This window comes from Acanthaster planci, linkage group LG02 (assembly GCF_054643075.1).
Source record: "Acanthaster planci isolate LZ-2023a linkage group LG02, COTS_SCS, whole genome shotgun sequence".
Taxonomy (NCBI): domain Eukaryota; kingdom Metazoa; phylum Echinodermata; class Asteroidea; order Valvatida; family Acanthasteridae; genus Acanthaster; species Acanthaster planci.
In genome coordinates, this window is record NC_141778.1 from 3,289,785 (window position 1) to 3,306,653 (window position 16,869).

The window sequence follows — 16,869 nt, forward strand, 5'->3', positions numbered from 1 at the left end:
TATTTACTATTGGCGATGTCCCTCCAGGGCCACCACAGTAGCTAGATTGGGATGGGATATGATTTGCATTGCATATCAACGTTATTGGTTTGGATTGGAAGTGATTGCATTGCATTTCATTATAGTTTGAATTGGTTTGGTGTGATGAGATTCAGTTAGGTTGATTAGATGGGATGGGATGGTAGGATAATGGGGATGATTGGAATTGGATTGTTTATTTGAATCGGTGGTTCCATAATGTTGTTGGGTAGATTTGAATGGAATCTGAGTTGAATTTTCTTGATTGTGATGGATTAGATTGATTTGATTGAGCGCACCATGTTTTAGAACCATTTTTGGGTACATTCCAATTTGTAACTCTCCTTGTTTACCGGTTTCACAAGTAATATCAAATATCGATAAGTAAATGACATCGTGATTTGCTGGATCTCCCTCCCTCCTCCGCCCACACAAAGGCCGGAGACAAGTTTTTCGGCCCCTCGTTCATTGCCCGACGCAGCCCGTCATCTTCACCTCCGCGAACCTAATCTCCCCAAAATGTCAAAATGAATGACAGGCCCAATGTAATGCCTGCCCACTCCCAGACGCAAACACACTGATCTGGTTCTGCCACGAAAGGGCATCACTAATGGTGCATCGTGTGTACCTCATCTGCGGCCGCTGTTTGTAAGTGATTTGTAAGCGGGGATCCATTTAAATTCTTGGTCGTAAATCTGTACCCCTAGAAGAGCGATTTGGATTGCTCTCCGCCTGTAATTCAAAGGCGCTTGGTGCGACGCTATTTGGGACTGTCACTTGCGGTGTAAATACGACGGATGGTGTTTTTAAGGGTCACAATCCCTGCCCTCGGGGAACAGAGGCGATTCCCAAATACCAGCCGCTGAAGTGTTCGATGTTCCCCCACTTTTTTCTCTTCCTTTATGGAAGCGCCCTCTGTTGTATCCGATGCGATAGCGCTGGCAGGCAATGGGTAGCTGTTCAACTCGCCCCGGCGACGACATTTACCCTGGAGACTACGCAAAATGGTACGTGTTTATCAGCTTGAGGAGTGATAGGGATAGGGATAGTTCCCTTCCCTGCCCCAGGTTCGAACCCAACCCAGGGCATGGTCCATATGTGTTCTGTGTTTATTCAATCCCTTCCTCAGAAACACAAAAACAAACCTCGTCTTACCAAAGACAGCTAGAAGTGTCTAGAAATACAAAATTTGGCCCGACGTCCCGACAAGACAGTTTTTGTTGTAATCACCAAAGACAGTTCGATATTCACCCACTTGCGAGGAGGAAGAAGTCTCGTTTATGGGATGCCAAGACGAATTCTGCCCTCAGTACACGCCGTAAAAATCTTCCCAGCAGAGCAAATTCTTGTTTCGGAGCTGATCTTAGGCCTTTGGGTTTCGTGTCAGTTCCCTGGTTTTCCCTTTCCGCTTTAAACCCAGTACAGCTGAGCCGTCTTTATTCTCTTCTCCTGAGGTTTCACGATGCGTCTGAGCGATACTACCTTCTGTGGCTTGGCTCTCTTCAAAAAGACATGTGCAAGCACCTGGCCAGTCCTGAGTGAATTCTCAAAGGAAATCGGATAATCGTGAGCAGTGTCAAATTGTGGTTTAAAGGACTGCGCATACAAGCGGTTGTTTTGCCAGTGGACACGGCGGTTCTTTTATGCTGAAGAAGGTGAGTGGCGTATTTCTCCCAACTCCTTGTGTATCTTTCAAACGTTCTTCAAGAATTTGCATATCCAGCAAGAAACGAGACCGAGGGGTACCCCCCCCAATTTGTCCGATCGCTATACACATTCTAGACGATTGCTACCAGTACCTAACAAATCCCCCTAGATGTCTGAAAAGAATTCCAGTGAGACAATGACCGACACAAAGCGGGGAGGGGGGATTCTCTCCGTCTCATAACTTGCTTTATAATGTGAATTTGCTTTCTCTCATAATTCACGATGACATTCCTCTTTAATCTGCAATTGTAGGATAGATTCGGTGAATGTAGGCCTATGCACATCGTGCAGTGGGTCAGGGTTAACCGTAAAAGCCGGGCCGGAATTTATCCACTCAACATTTTCCCCCGACATTGTCGCCGTGCATTTCTTTTTACACCGAGCCTTGTGAAGGTTTCCCAGGAAAGTGTTGCAACCTATTCGACCCCACTTTTTAAACAAAAATCGGATTTACAGTTGTCGCAAAGTGCTCATTTTTCCAAAGCTGGTCGGCTTAAAATTGTAACTTTCCGATTGACATGTTGACACGCTAGACACGCATCGCTAGACGCGTGTTTTTGTTTTGTTTTGGTTTTTTTTTGGGGGGGGGAAGTTACAGCATCCTCGCTTTTACTGGTATCCCAATATACTTTGCAAAGCAGAAAATTGCGTTTTATGGGTTGAATATTTACATGGGTATATGTACAGGGCATTCAGGTAATATGAGTCAGCCAGACGTGACGTGCATTTCAATACGAAATTGATGTCTATCACCGTCAGGAATCTGTCGTTTTGGTCCAAATGTTTTGTGACATAATTGTCCTGGATGTGTTCCATTAACTTTGCATCCAGTTAATGTCAGGCTGTCGAACGATACTCTGCCTGGTTGGATTTGAAGCGGAGGAAACAGTGCCCGTACTTTTAATTTGTCACAGGCAAGGTTTTGGAAATTGGAATTTTTGTTTTTCTGTTATTCTTATTCTTCGTTTTGTTTTCTGTGACTGGTTTTCGTTCTTAGGTTTGTTTTCTTCGTCGTACGTCTCTAATAGCTTTGGTGGTACATAGCTGATATTGACCCTGTACGGATATATATATTTGGTGGATGTGTTTTATGTGAAATGAAATGATTCTGTGAATTTGTACTTCGTTACCTGGTTGCACAAGCACTCAAATACTTTGTTTTCCCCCCATTGATCTAGCTAATTATTTGCAATTTAATGCGGTTGTATATGTAATGTAATTTAATGTAATTGTAAGTAGATAGTTATGGTTTTGGGAATCCAACATAATAATTTTATATGGTTTTTGATGTCTGTAATTTTGACTTATATTTTAGACATATGCGCAGTGGTTGTATTGTTTTAAATTGTAAGGCGCATTTGATCACATTTTAATGGAAAATACGCGGTATAAATTTTAAAATGTTAAATGTTTTATGTTCTCTTTTTTTTCTTTTGTTTTTCTTTTGCGTTTGATTTTGCTGTCTGTTACATATTTTTTGTTGTTTTCTTGTCCATTTTTTGGTTTTGTTTTGCTTTGTTTTGTGTTTTGTTTTGTTTCTTTTTTTGTTTTTTGGCTTTTTTTAATGGCTTCGGTTTTTCGTGTTCTGTTTCTTATTTTTGTTTTGTTGGTTTGTTTGATGTTGCTGCTGATGCTACTTTAAATTGTTGTTAGTATTGTTGTTGTCTTTGTCACTGTTGTTTCTGACTTTAACTTTTTGTTGTATGCGGAACCGGATTGTTCATTCTGTCGCAAATAGGTAGTTTGTACTGTGTACGGCTATTCGCTTCCTGGCTCTTCATTTTCCCATGATGGATCTCTCCGAATTCCCTCTTTGAATATTGCTGAGTGACTTTCTTTCCCTTCATTCTGGGGGAAGGATACACCCGAAGTTGATATCGCGTTCCTTGCCGTGTTCCAATTATACCTACTACATGTCAGACACTTGGTTGGTTTGGTCTATCTTGTGGAAACTAAAACTTGAAGACGGGCATTTCCGGAGAGTTCTCGCCATGTACTTGTCAAGCGTTCTTGAGGACTTCTGTCCTGAAAGTTTTCTTACAGAGTATATTGTGTTGTATTGTTAGGTATTCAAAATCCCACATTTGTTGTGCTTTTCCCACAAATTTCAGTGTCTGTCTGTACTGTCAACTTGTTCGCGATACAGAGCTCAGTATTTGGAGGTAAAAGGGAACTCGGGAAGTATCAAACCACAACATCTGCATCCTTGCATGAGGGAGAATGGCGTCCAAAATGCTTCACTAAACCCAGGTCACAATACCAGCAAATTCACAACCATATCCTCCGTCTAAATAGCTGGATCTCTCCTTGTCGTGTACCACCACCTTCTCCAAATGATGATCGTTATCCAACTGATGCTCCTCGACTGAATTCTAAGCAGGAGATGTTCATTCAGCTCACTCGAAGTTTTCCCTTTCGATTTCTTTGTTTCGAATTCACGGAGGGAGGAAGACTATGGCGTTATCGCAAGCCGCACCACTTCACGCTATTTACACACATTTTGTGTGGCGGGGGGGACGGAAACAGTACAACAATGAACTTGACCAAAAGAGAGTTGACAGCGTGTGGAAATTAGGACGTGATCACGTTCTGGTTCTACCAGTAACTTGATCCCAAAATCAAGTTATAAATTTACAGCGAACTTGTGTGCAGGAAAGCAAAATTCAAGCACCCTTTTTGAAACCTTTGCAAAGTGGTGTGCCGGCGAGTGCTCGATGATTGATCGCGCTGTCTCAAATGACACTTGAGAGGCAATAAAATAACAGGTACCAGTAACATTCAGTGGGAAGAGAAGAAAAGAGATGCAGTGCGCCGAGCGGAGATAACACCGCTCCCTGTCGCTCCTTTCTTGTCGTGAGAGCCCGTAGGTTTTTTCTCATTTTGGTCGCGTGGTTCAACCCCGATGTGAAAAATTAACAATGGGTTATTCTATGGGGTGAGTAACATGCGGGCAGCGGGCCGCAAAGTGTAGAAACTTGATCGCCAACGGTTGCCGTAAACCTGGTTATGTTTCTTGAAGTTTAAACAATCGCACAAACTTTCTCTGAATTCGTGTGTACCTCGTTCATTCATACAAAGAAATAAGTGCCTGTCAAACCGAGGATGCAACATCAATACGCTTAGTGATAAGTTGTTTTTCAATCAAATGTTAAGAGGCTGAACTGCATGTACTTAGTGTGGATGTGTAATGTTACTCACAAGTGGCCTAGCTACATTTTTCCTAAACCCAGCCTCAATTTCCTTTAAGTTGCAAAACGATCTCTTTTTAATGGCGATTTATCCCTTTTCTTTTTCATGGCAATGTAGGCCTACCTGAATTCTCTTTGCTGAGAAATTTTTCAACCAGAAGTCATTCGAATACAAAGTGGAACGTGGCTGATCAAGCCTGAGTTCTAAAGTGTATCTTACATATTGGAGTGCTTTAGAAGTTTTAACAATTTGATTTTTTTCAGCGGGGGTAGGCCTGTATATCGTTATGGTCTGTATAGCAGTGTGTTTGTGCTGGTTTGGAACCCAGACTCTCAGGAGGTCGTTCATTATATTCCCCGGTGCATACCTGTGTACGTGTCATCATGAACCCTTGACAAAGCAGTGACTTCTCCGACATTCCCCCTTTTGCATGGAGTCTGCACTGGGGAAAACGCGAGAAGCCTCGGTTAACCGCAACTTCCAACTCTCCGTGTTCGAGGTTCTTTGCAAACACGGTGGTGTAGAATTAACACCGCTTGAGAAATGGTAGGAATTATGGGTACACACGTGTAACTAACAAGCAGTCTAGGTCGGCAGAGATTTTTTTGTTCAATTCAAGCAACTTGTGATTTCAATCAAATTTTGGATTCGTTTTAGGAATTAGGCGAATACTTTACTCCAAGATTAACACGGTTAGGTGTTAGTGTAGAATTATGCAATAAAATACAGACCTTATTTTAATCAACTTCTTTCTTTCTTTTCCTCGGTTTTATTGAGATTACAAAATGATGGTGAAACCAAAACCGTTAATAAGATGTTCTTGATACAGTTATTTTTATTAAGCCAAAATCATTATTCTTTTATTTATCAAGAAGCTGGATCTCAAATAAACCCAATACACGCAAAGTGGTAGCATTACAGAAAAGTGTTTTGGGCCCAAATGTTGTAAAATACATGTACGTATAGACCCGTCAAAGGTATAGAAACATGCCCTGATAAGAAGTCTTGATGAACAAAATAAATCTCTTCCTTTTGAGCTCTCGGCTCAGACCAAGTTCTGTCAACGAGACGGCTTTTTACGATCAGAGCCTGGTAAGAAAATAACCGGTATCAGCCACTTGCCTAAGTATATAGCATGTACTTTCGACAGTAAATAAAGTAACATGTATTTGATGGCATTTGTCAATTAACAAATCCTGTGACCTCTACTTTTGACAAAACTCAAAATATGGTTTAGAACCTGGTATAGCGCTTTGCCCCTTTTGCCGTTCACACGACGGACTTGGCATCAACAAGAACATGGACAAGTTAATGCTGCACTACATGTCCTGTATTTTATGCGGGCTTGGACAGTATGTGTGAAGACATACCCATAAGAACGTGCACAAAATTTTCCAACTTTACTGTCCCATAATTCAATATTCCCTAATCTGATCTGAACCAAACTTGGTATGTTTTCATTTTAGGCCCTAAACTATCATCTCTCAAAATATTCGGCCTCCTTCTGGTAGTTTGAGACTGAAATGTCTCCCTAAAAGCCAGTGTCTCCCTAATGCTGTAAAAATTTACCACAAAATGTCTCCCAAATGACCTATTTGTAAATATTATTAATTGCTCAAATGAAGAAAATGAGATTTAAATTGTCAGATTTCCTGTTTAAATATTTGTAAAATCTGATATGTTTTAATTAAAATAAAATCGCCAATCCCGTGTTTTATGGGGGAGAGAGGTCGTGGAATCTGGAGTACACGAGGCGATGTTTTAACTTGGTAGGCGTTGGCAAAACATCGTGAGCAGCTGGAAAAGCTTCATTTAATTCACTATTGTTTGTTCAAGTTTCTGTTTGATTACTGTTGCTGTTGTTTTGTGTGTCGACCAATCAAGTGTTCTGCTTAACTTGAGAAGTCGTGTTTGCGATACAGACTTCAGGCAGGACCTGGACGTAGTATTATGGGTGGCAGCCAGCCAGTGGAGGTTAAATCAGACGAAAACCGTGGCATCGGCACTCAGTAAGACGAAGACAACTCTGGACTTGTAGACAAACTGCACTGGGAGCGTTAACCAAAACTATTAGCCATTGGACCAAACACACACGTCGGCCAACCACGTCAACGACAAGGGACCCGGTACATAACTGTGTTAGGTCTCAAGACCATGGCTTTGACGTCAGATGACACTGGCAGTGGTGATTGCACCAATAGTACGAAAATTTACGAGAAATAGCACAAACTTCCAGCGTTCGAAAAAGAAGTCAACCCAAGTGACACGATTTGTAGATGTCGTCTAAACTTTGACCTTGCATTTGCTGCCTTAGAAGCGTCCCACTTTTCAACCCCCCCAACGGAAAACTAACAATGTTTTTTCCTTTCTAATCGCTACAGAGTACACTGCACCGCCCCTCCGGGACATTTACGACCCGTGTAATGGTCCTTGATCAAACAGCGTCTATCCTCGGCATTTACATCAACCACCGTTGCACCACAACCACAGGGGGAAGGAGTCGAGCGATCGCCCCGCTTGCCCACCGACACCTCACATGCCTGTTCGGTTTGATTCCGTGCACAGTAAAGGCGACATTTCCACCTTCAGGCTATATCTTATCTTGTTCCAAATTAGACCATATTAGGGTAACATAGATCGTTAATGATCTACGATCATTTAAACAGAATCAGCTTGAGTAGGGCCCAAAGTCCGAGGGCTCAACTTTAGGCTGCGTTGGAAAGTTATACGCGGGTAGGTCCGTTGCCTAGTGGGCCAGAGTAAAGCGATCAAGAAGTCTGGGGTACCATGAAATACATGAAAAATGCATAGTACATGCATCAAGCACACGGTATCAATGTCCCCATGAATGAATTATCTGTTAATAGTTTGCTGGGAGCTAGCCTGATCGAGTCTTAAGCTTCACCCTCGTTACATTTGAGGGGTTAGTGAGCAGCAAATAACCCTGCTTTTTCAGCTTTCGATTGCTTTTGTGCTTTCATGAACAATCCCAACAAATCTGGAAGATCTCTCCGGCAAGGCTTTTCTTCAGAAATTAAATTTGGATTGTGATCTTTTAACGGGTATTTCTGACGTCTTTGTATGAAGTACTCTGCACTCTTTAATTTTAAGCATGCTCCGATGAGAAAGGGAAGCAATTTCGACCACAATGTCGTCTCGAAAAGGCATATTTTACGGACGTTTGTTGCCTATAATTAAGTATAAATGGCCTACACCGTACCTGGCCTCTTTCGGTGGATCATCAAATCAGTCAAACTGATTTCGCATTTATTAGATCTAAATTGTGCAACAATCATCTTTCTCTCTGGACCAAGAATGGGTGTTATTCGTTTGCTGCTTCCCCACCATTTTACTAGTTTAATTAGACGCATTTATCCGAATTGCAAATACTTAAAAGAGAATATCAGTTTTGTCTTTTCATTTGGAACTTAAAAGAAGGGTGTAATAGATCTGCAATTAAGCAGTGTACAAGGCCCCTTATAGGTGTCGTAAAGCACGTGTAATCCAAAAAAAAGTTGTCATAAATTTTCAAATATGGCGACGGGAGTCGTAGTTGAAATTTTTGAGTGTTTTTTTTTTCAAAGATAATTATTGCGTTAAAAAATTCAAGTTGGAACTCTGCTTTGACTTTTCTCAATACTTTCTTCGGTACATGAATATACAAAATGAAAAACGTCTCCATCACTGTAGGATAGCCTGGAGAATCTGTGTACCCTTCCTTCCGCAACCATTGTCAACGTACCACACTTGTGACTATATTAGTACACGGCTAGTGCGTGGTCCATACTCAGTGAGCCAATGAGGTGCCGAGCTTGACAAAACTGGTGCCAAAGTTCCTCGGTCACTTACCCACTGTACATAATTACGGCCGCAGTTGGTAACCCTCACAACCGGCGCATGTGTTTAGTGGAGCTGCTCGTTTTCGGATACCAGCCAGGACGGATGGCGTAATCTCTTTGGCACATCCATCCGCGTTTTGGATGTTGGTGGCGTTTAGGCCATGGACGGTGCATCACCGTGGACTTCACGGCCGGTGACTTGCCTGTATAAATTACGTGTCAGCAAGGCGCGTCGTGTACTCGGTGTACACACACTTGTAGCGTAAACTTTTCGAGTCATCCACGGGGCAAGCAGTCTCCACGCAAGCCTGAGTACTAACCGGGCTGGACCATCGGTTTCCACGAGCAAGGCTACCTTGTCAGCGTTACGCAACCAAAGGTGGGCTTTTGCGACCCGACGAGCCTGACCAGATATGAGTGGACTGTCTCTCTGAAAACCCCACTGTCCGTCCGTTTCAAGTCCAGTTGACGTCCAGCCATCTAGCTATCGCCGGTTATCGCTCTATCAGTCATCCAACCAATTCGTAAGTACCGCTATTTTCAGATACGGCACTATCGGGGGGAATCTTTATGGGCCATTGGGACGAGACAAGGGGGAGATACGGCGCGATACCGTCGACTGTTGGCAATTGATGTTCTCCTCGGCACGGGCACGTAATCAAAGCAGGGCTTGAGTGAGTGGAGTTAGGAGCCGTGTAGCACGCGCGACCCGGCCCCCTCGGCGGATGAAAAGTGCAGGCACGGTCCTACACCGTCCCGTGAGCTGCGCGCCACTTCCGCGTGCAGAGTACGCACTGCTTATCGGCTGCAAAACCCCTCGGTAAGTTTATCGGGGGAAGATAGCCAAGTGGATGTTTAGAATTGTAAAGATATCGGGCTTTTGTCCTCAATATAGTGCGTTGGGTGGATTTCCCCTGAGCTGATATTGTATAGTACTTCGAAGTTTTTGATATGCCAAGTATTTCTAAGTAGGGAAAACCGTTTGAAAGTTGAGAACTCTTGCCGCAGCTGTGCAGTGCAGTCGCTCCATACATTGGTCAAACGGGTTATGCGACAGAGGTGGGGTTAAGAGAAAGCAGAAACGGCGCTCTTCAACTGTTGAAAATGGTTGACATTTCTGCGTCGTAGCTGCAAAGTTTGGGTTGATAAGGGTCAATTTATCTATTTGCAGCAAAACAAAACTGGGCAGAAAATATCAGGGTCTTTTAAACCTCGGACAGTCCTTGGGTATTTAGCGATAATAACTGTGTATTGGCTGTTATGTTTTCTGATCTTTTTCTATGTTTGAACCGTGGCCTGAGTAAGATGTTCATTTGTTAACTTGTGTCGTCTCTTTTGTAAACCCGTATCGGGTTTTCAAAGAACAATATAGGCTCGTGTTCCCTTTTCTACAAACAACTGAAAGACGAGTTCAGTTTTCCTTTGTGGAAAGAATTTCAATCAATTAGACTACCCGTGTGCCACTAGAAACACACGAATTGCCCCTGTATTATGTACACTGTTGGTCTGGTACCAATTTTGACGGCTGGTACATGTACTTTTCCTTTTCCTCGTGGCTCACGAACGGAGCCCATTGCCTCTGGGGCATTTCCCCCTTCTTTCACGGCCCACCGCGCTGCAATCAGTGTGCCGTAAATCTGCCATGTTCCACGGTAGCAGTTAATTAGCTTTCACGCTCCATTTCGCCTCGCGTCACTGGGGGTAAAACCGACAGAAGTCATTGGCAGATGGCGAGGATTTTACCAGGCCCGTGGCTGGCCAGATTCTCAGGACTTCAGTTTGAGAACTAGTTGTGAAATAAATCAGTGCCTGTTTTGCCCATGAATCTTATTCAAATTGTTTACGACTGAAAAGTATTTTATTTCTTTCTTCTTTTCGTTCTGTTTCATTGTGGTGTTAAGTAATTTGGGAAATAAGGAAATTCTCCTTGTTCAGCGTTATAAAATAATGATTTTGTTAACTGATCGGGTGGCTTAATTTGTTAAATTTCTGTACTGATTCATTGATTATGTTACTATTTTTCCCCCCGAATTGTAGTCAGACTTTTTCTTTCAAAAGTTGACTCTCCTCATTAAAACATTTTGATCATTCACTTGCCACTCTTGTTGAAGTCAGGCCGTGATGTGTTAATTTCATCATGGTAGGAACACTTCTTCTTTACTACTTTACCTGGCTGATTGGCATTTCACCGCAAAAGCAGCAGCGATGCTTAATAAGTGCTAATTTCTCGTGGCTAATTGGCAGCCAAAAGCGTGCTTGTCGCTATCGGACACCAGTCGATCGAGTCTGGTACCTGCCGGAAACTGATTAATGCTCGCAATTTTGACCCCCCCCCCAAAAGGACATTTTAAAGATGACCATACTGTACCACCGATATACTTTTAACCCGCCCAAAGGCATTATGATTTTACAACTGTCTTGGATTGGATGACCCATTTATTGTTGAATTCGGCATAAAGGTCACGAGTTTTCATCGAATAAATCCAAACTTAACTCGGAAGGAATATGTGCAAGGACTAATTTTTTTATTAATATGAAAGGGCTGCGCAGCACCGTGATCAGAATATTGAGAAGAATATAATATATAATCGATGCTCTTGGCAATTCCATATTTCAGAGCACTGATTGTATTTTATATTCTACTTTTTCGATAGGTCCACTCACACGTTTCTTTTAGAGTCTACTACTTTCTGGATTCCCATGCATTCGCGCAAAGGCATCGTTGTTTCCGCTCAAGACTCCAAACCGACCGTTTGGTTGTTTTAACTCGCGCCTACGGATGTTGTTGCCGAACGGTTCCACAGTGTAACCCGCCGCCCGCTCACCAGTTGCGGCTTCCAGTACCAGCCCTTATCACCAAACTGTACATTTTGTTACAGCCAAAAGCCTCTTCCAATTTTTTTTATCGCGCTACAACCAAGACAATAAAAGGCTACAAAGCCCCTCCCCCCGCAGTAAATACCCGACCATTAAAAATACACCCTTTTGAAATATGGATCTGTCTTTTTTTTTTAGCCCAATGCAGCACACACTGGGTCCGCGACCCACTTGACTTCTGGACTGTGGCGCGGAGGTATCCAAATTTGTTCCCCACCTAGCCGCGGCCGGGCAGCCGGTCCTGGGTTGACACAACGGTGCCGCGGTGGCTGGCCAGCCGAATGCCAGCACTGGGCGGTTGGGTTGGTAACGCCGGCATGCTAAACCCGCTGTTGATTCTCGGAGTTTGATCACACCACCGAACACTTTTATATAAAGGACTTTTTTCTCCCAAAAACTCTGTCCTAGAGATTGTTCTAACCCCCCCCCATCATTACAGGTTTCTCGCACAATAGGTGTCTTTTCATTTCGGTAGCAAAGGAAAAAACTGTCCCACACACGTGTAAGTCTATTCGAGGTGGACCTCTGTCAGATATTGCGGGAAATTAATTCGGAAATAATGAGCCACGCTAACCTAGTCTGAAGGACGCGTACTTGTGGGACTATACATCGGCGATGAAAAGCGTTCGGATAAAATGATATCCCTCGGCTATAGTGCATCTGTACTTTTATTTAACCCAGTTTCATCTGAAATTATTCAGGCCTTTTCAAAATAGAGAAAACAATTCAAGTAGCAGGAAAGTCCTTGGATGAATTAGCTTCGGCCAAGATAGATGTGACGATGACAGGTAAATTACTGCTTATTACGGTCTGGATTTTTTGCGAGCAGTTTCTCTGGATAGTTTACAGCGATGAACGAAACGATGAACGAGAATTTTTTTAAAATAAGATTCGTCTTGTTAACTCAGTCTCGCATGAAAGAGCAAACCCGAATCTGGGATTAGGAAAATTAATTCATATCGAGCGCCACTATTACAATTTTGCAAAAGTATGTAAACTCGATGGATCAACGATTTTCCGAAACGTTTAAAAATTTTAAAACGCTCCACAGGTGATGACTTCCAGGAACATACCCAAACTAATTAGAAAAATGCCCTGTAATTTGGCTCACTTGCCGAGAATCATAACCTTGCTTGTTTATTTGTTGGCGTCTTATCCATTGTATGCAAAGTGAAACGCCACCAGCGTTGGGCCTCGCAGAAAGGTCCGTTGCGCAACTTTTGTGAGCACATTGCACATTGCTCAACAATATAGAATCCCTTCGTATATTCTTACTTTTTCTTAGGTTACTCACAGTCTTGGTTTACTTCTCGTCATACCTTCGTTTGACTCAATCTCTCATCTGTCATAAGATCAACTAGTAAATTTGGAGTTGTTAAAAACACTTCAAAGTTCAACGGGGCATCGTACTTCGAAGAAAGAAAGGGTCTTGATTTATCATTATTACTGGGCACAGGGCATTTTTGTTTGATCAGGATTGAGTGGTCAAGCGAGCTTGTAAAATTTCGTCTCCGTGTGGAGAGCTCGGCAAATTTGAACCGAAACGCGATCCAGGGGGAAACAAAGGAAGCAACTGACGGGGTCAATATTTTCTTAGAGTCAATAAATTAGGGGACAACAACAGCTCGAGGTCAACAGCAAGGTACCATCATGTCCTTCCATTTGAATTCAAATCCACGCCTTTCAAATTCTTGGAGAGTTGTGGTGTATAAGCTACACAAGAACGCGTTTAGAAAATACATTATAGTGCATGGATATGAGAGCGTGATTTTCCAGAGTGAGATGTGATGATATATGCCTTTGTTATTTAAGTTCTAAGTATGAAACTTCATGGGAAAATGAAGACTAGCACCGTTTAGGAACCTTTCCGCGTTATATATACGTGTACGTGTGTTGGCTCCATGGAACATAACCAATATGGCGGTAAAATCTTTAGGATTTTGCCTGTTATCCTCTTGTTTCCTTTTCAGACTCAGATTCAGTTTAGAGTCGTGTTAATTATGCAAGTTCATGCAACATCTCATGTTGTCCTTTACCCAATAGTTGTTCTGCCAGGGAATAATTTCAACTTTTGTCAGTATCCACTATTTAAACACTCTCGGGGAAAGTTTCCGTTGTATGTCGTCATCGTGGTGAGCAGCACTAATGTACTACACGTACAGAGGAGAACACAGTTTTGCATTACTTTGTTGAACTTGACGAATTCTGAACACACTAGTCGTGTTGGTAATTGGTAGATGACCTGCAAGGAAATTCAAACTTTGCTCCGAATGGCAAAATCCCTAAATAGCTACATGTATGTTCAACAGGTGATAGTCTCAATATTGCCTGCATTTCACAAAATGCGACAGACAATTGGAGTTTATTCACCCCTGGCATTGGACACGTTTTTGCCCATTCATGAAATTTTCGGGGGAAAAGGTGTTGCGTGTCAAAACGACGGGTCAGCAGAACACGGCACAACCACCGGCATCCTGTTCTCATCCTGCCGGCCACCGGGGGCATTATGTAACGGCATCCCCTCCTTCGGACAGAATGGCCTCGGTAAACTAAAGTCGGGAAACAACCCCGGAAAAAACTCAACGCTAGAACTTTCCCAGAAAACACCAACTTCCTTGTTGTTGAAAATCATTCTTTTGGCATTTGGGCTTGAACCTGTTCCTACTTTTCCCAAATCATTTGAACGACCTGTTCACTTGTATGCTGTATGTTAAGGTAAATTTGTGGTGAGATTATTTTCAGAAGTTAAGGTCATCGGTCGCATGAATCACCTACATGTGACTTGCGTGTACGCCTGGGTAAATGCCCAGGGCATTGCTTATTCATGCATTGTTGATGCGTGGCAATCTATGCAAATAAGCCTTCTTTGAACTCTGACCCTCAGTATCTATTGGGACATGCAGTGTCAATTGTCAAATAAAGTTGCCCTGAACTTAAGACTGAATCAGCTGGGTTGACTCTTCAGGCTGAAGAGTCAACCACAGCTGATTCAGTATGAATCCTGGGCACATTCTGGGTGGAATATCGTTTACTGTGGTGCGTTAAACACAACCAAGTTGCACTATTCCCAACGACTTCAGTTACACCTAGAACTTGAAAGTGAAAACAAGAATGCAGATCATACAGATGCTGTGATGTTTATGTTATTAAACGATCAATGTAGGCCTATGTAGTGTACTGTGATTCTTTTGGGGGCAAGTGGATGAAAATAATGATACTTTTCGAAACGAAAGTTGGTCAACCGATGAATGAAACGGGCGGCTGTTGTGCACACTGTTCTATCTATTGTTGCAAACGTGGCCCGAGCGCTTGGGCCCGGGGTGTTCCTTCCTCCATGGTCCACGCCATCGTGGTCTTGGCGGTTGATATTGCACACAATAACAACATCGCCTTAGTCAGCTTTGCCGAGGCGTTGTCGGCACGCATGGAACGTGTTAACCTCTCGGCCGGGCGGTATCGTATGTCTAGCACCTGCATGGCGTAATTATGTTATACCAACCGCGCCTTCCGTCTGTCAATCAAGGAGGAAAAGAAGTGACGTCTTCAGTCGTGTCCGATCCTAAGCTGATCCAATGGGAAATGATATGGTATCATTTTGCGTGAGCAGTGTCAACTCATAGGCCAACTTTACCAGTTTATGGCTTCGGTCGAAAAGTTGTGGAAAGGTGAAAGTGTCATTTGGAATAGTAGTTACTATACCAGAGTGGGGTAGCAGATTTGTGTAGAAGTTGCGAAAGCCACAGCGAATTAAATCAGTTTGTGCCGTGGTAAATCTAGATGATCTGGAGGAAGGGGTGTGCCCCTATGATAAATAAAAGCCAGTTTGACGAAATGCATTAATTAAAGTACCATTCCAGGTCAATCCTTGTCTGCTAAAACAACCTCCCCCATCAAGTGGAAAAGTAGCTCCGCCCCTTCTTTGTTGTGTGGGCATTTGAGGCGATTCGTTTCGTGCGACGTCGATGGATCGGCCTGTGCATCTGGTCTGACAAGTCAGGAACGAGTGGTCTTTGTCGAGTGGTTTCACAGAAAATACAGAAAGAAATAAACAAGGGCAGAGCCCTGTGTTGCTTTTGGCAGCGACGCACGATTAATGCTTCAAGTGCATGTACTCTCACCTCCCGGAGTTTGCGACAGGCGGGCGGGATGGAGGGACTATAATAATAGAGGGAAAGTTGAGGTTTCTCTCAGGAAGAGGGGACAGACATACATTAACAAGGCCTAAATGTCGAGGGGGTCGACACCGTGGTAATCCGGCCTGTGTCTCGCAAGGTGAACTCCCGTTCCCCGGGGGAGCAAGGCGCTAATGCTCGGTGGAGCCACGGTCCTGTGCGCGCAGTATGGTTCATCTCAAGTCCACGTGACATGCTTCGTGGCTGCCAAAACACCCGCTCTCGCAATAACGTTCATTAGGTTTGTTTCTGGAAGGAGACCATTTTCTCAAAAAAAAAATAAATAAATAAAGCGAAAAGTAGCCAGACAGGGCCGCCGTGTAACTAGCGACGGCTGCTTCAAATGTTTAGCCTCAAATCAAGTCGCGTGTGTTCAGTTACACACGTAAGCTGTGTTCCGAGCTCTATGGTAGAATGGAAGACGAAATGGAGTTTTCGTCATGTTTTTACATGTGTTTATACAAAGGATGGCATTGAGGTGATGTGGCGAGGTCGCATCGGGTCAAGTTATGTGGAGGAACCCGAGGTGAGGGAGGTGACAAGGGGTGTTTCTTTATCCCAGCGCGGTACTCCAACTGCTCATGCGCATTGCAAGATATGACAGGCTCAACCTAAAAACCAGTCCGCCGTACGCTTGCTATTTGAAATCGCACAGGGTACAAAGAAAACCACCAATGATCTACTTTCATTACCATAAAGCTGGCCACACTGAGGTTGGCTGCAGTGTCTTTTAAAGTAGATTCGCCGCTCAAGTGGATTGTTTCGCCTTCTTCCTATGAGTTTGAGTTACATGAAAACTTGCATTTTGCGAATTCAATGACGCTGAACCCCTTAAGCACGTATGGATTTAGCTCCTGTGTTAAACACATTTAGAATACTGAACAGGCTTGATAATTTGATAATGTTTCGTTAATAAAACTGCATTATTCGCTTTGCATATTCCATTAATTTCAATGAAGTTTTAAAAAACCAAAATTTATGCCATACCGATAAATAAAAGTTATGTCGTAAGAGCCTTTACTGTGTCGTCCCGTGAAACAAGTAATATTTAATTATTGAAATGGCCT

General features: G+C 43.1%; 1 protein-coding gene across 4 annotated transcripts in view; it reads left to right on the plus strand.

Annotated features, from left to right (window-relative positions):
* Positions 1–8,513: 8,513 nt before the first annotated feature.
* The window catches only part of LOC110975332 (GATA-binding factor 2-like), a 45,407-nt gene continuing 37,051 nt past the window's right edge, over positions 8,514–16,869 (plus strand). Inside the window, exon 1 of one of the 4 annotated variants that reach the window (XM_087130892.1) lies at positions 8,514–9,277. The gene's annotated coding sequence lies outside the window, so the exon portion shown is untranslated. Of the gene's footprint in view, positions 9,278–9,403; positions 9,574–16,528; positions 16,642–16,869 lie in introns of those variants that run through there. The other 3 variants (XM_087130901.1, XM_087130897.1, XM_087130899.1) reach the window with 3 other exon arrangements.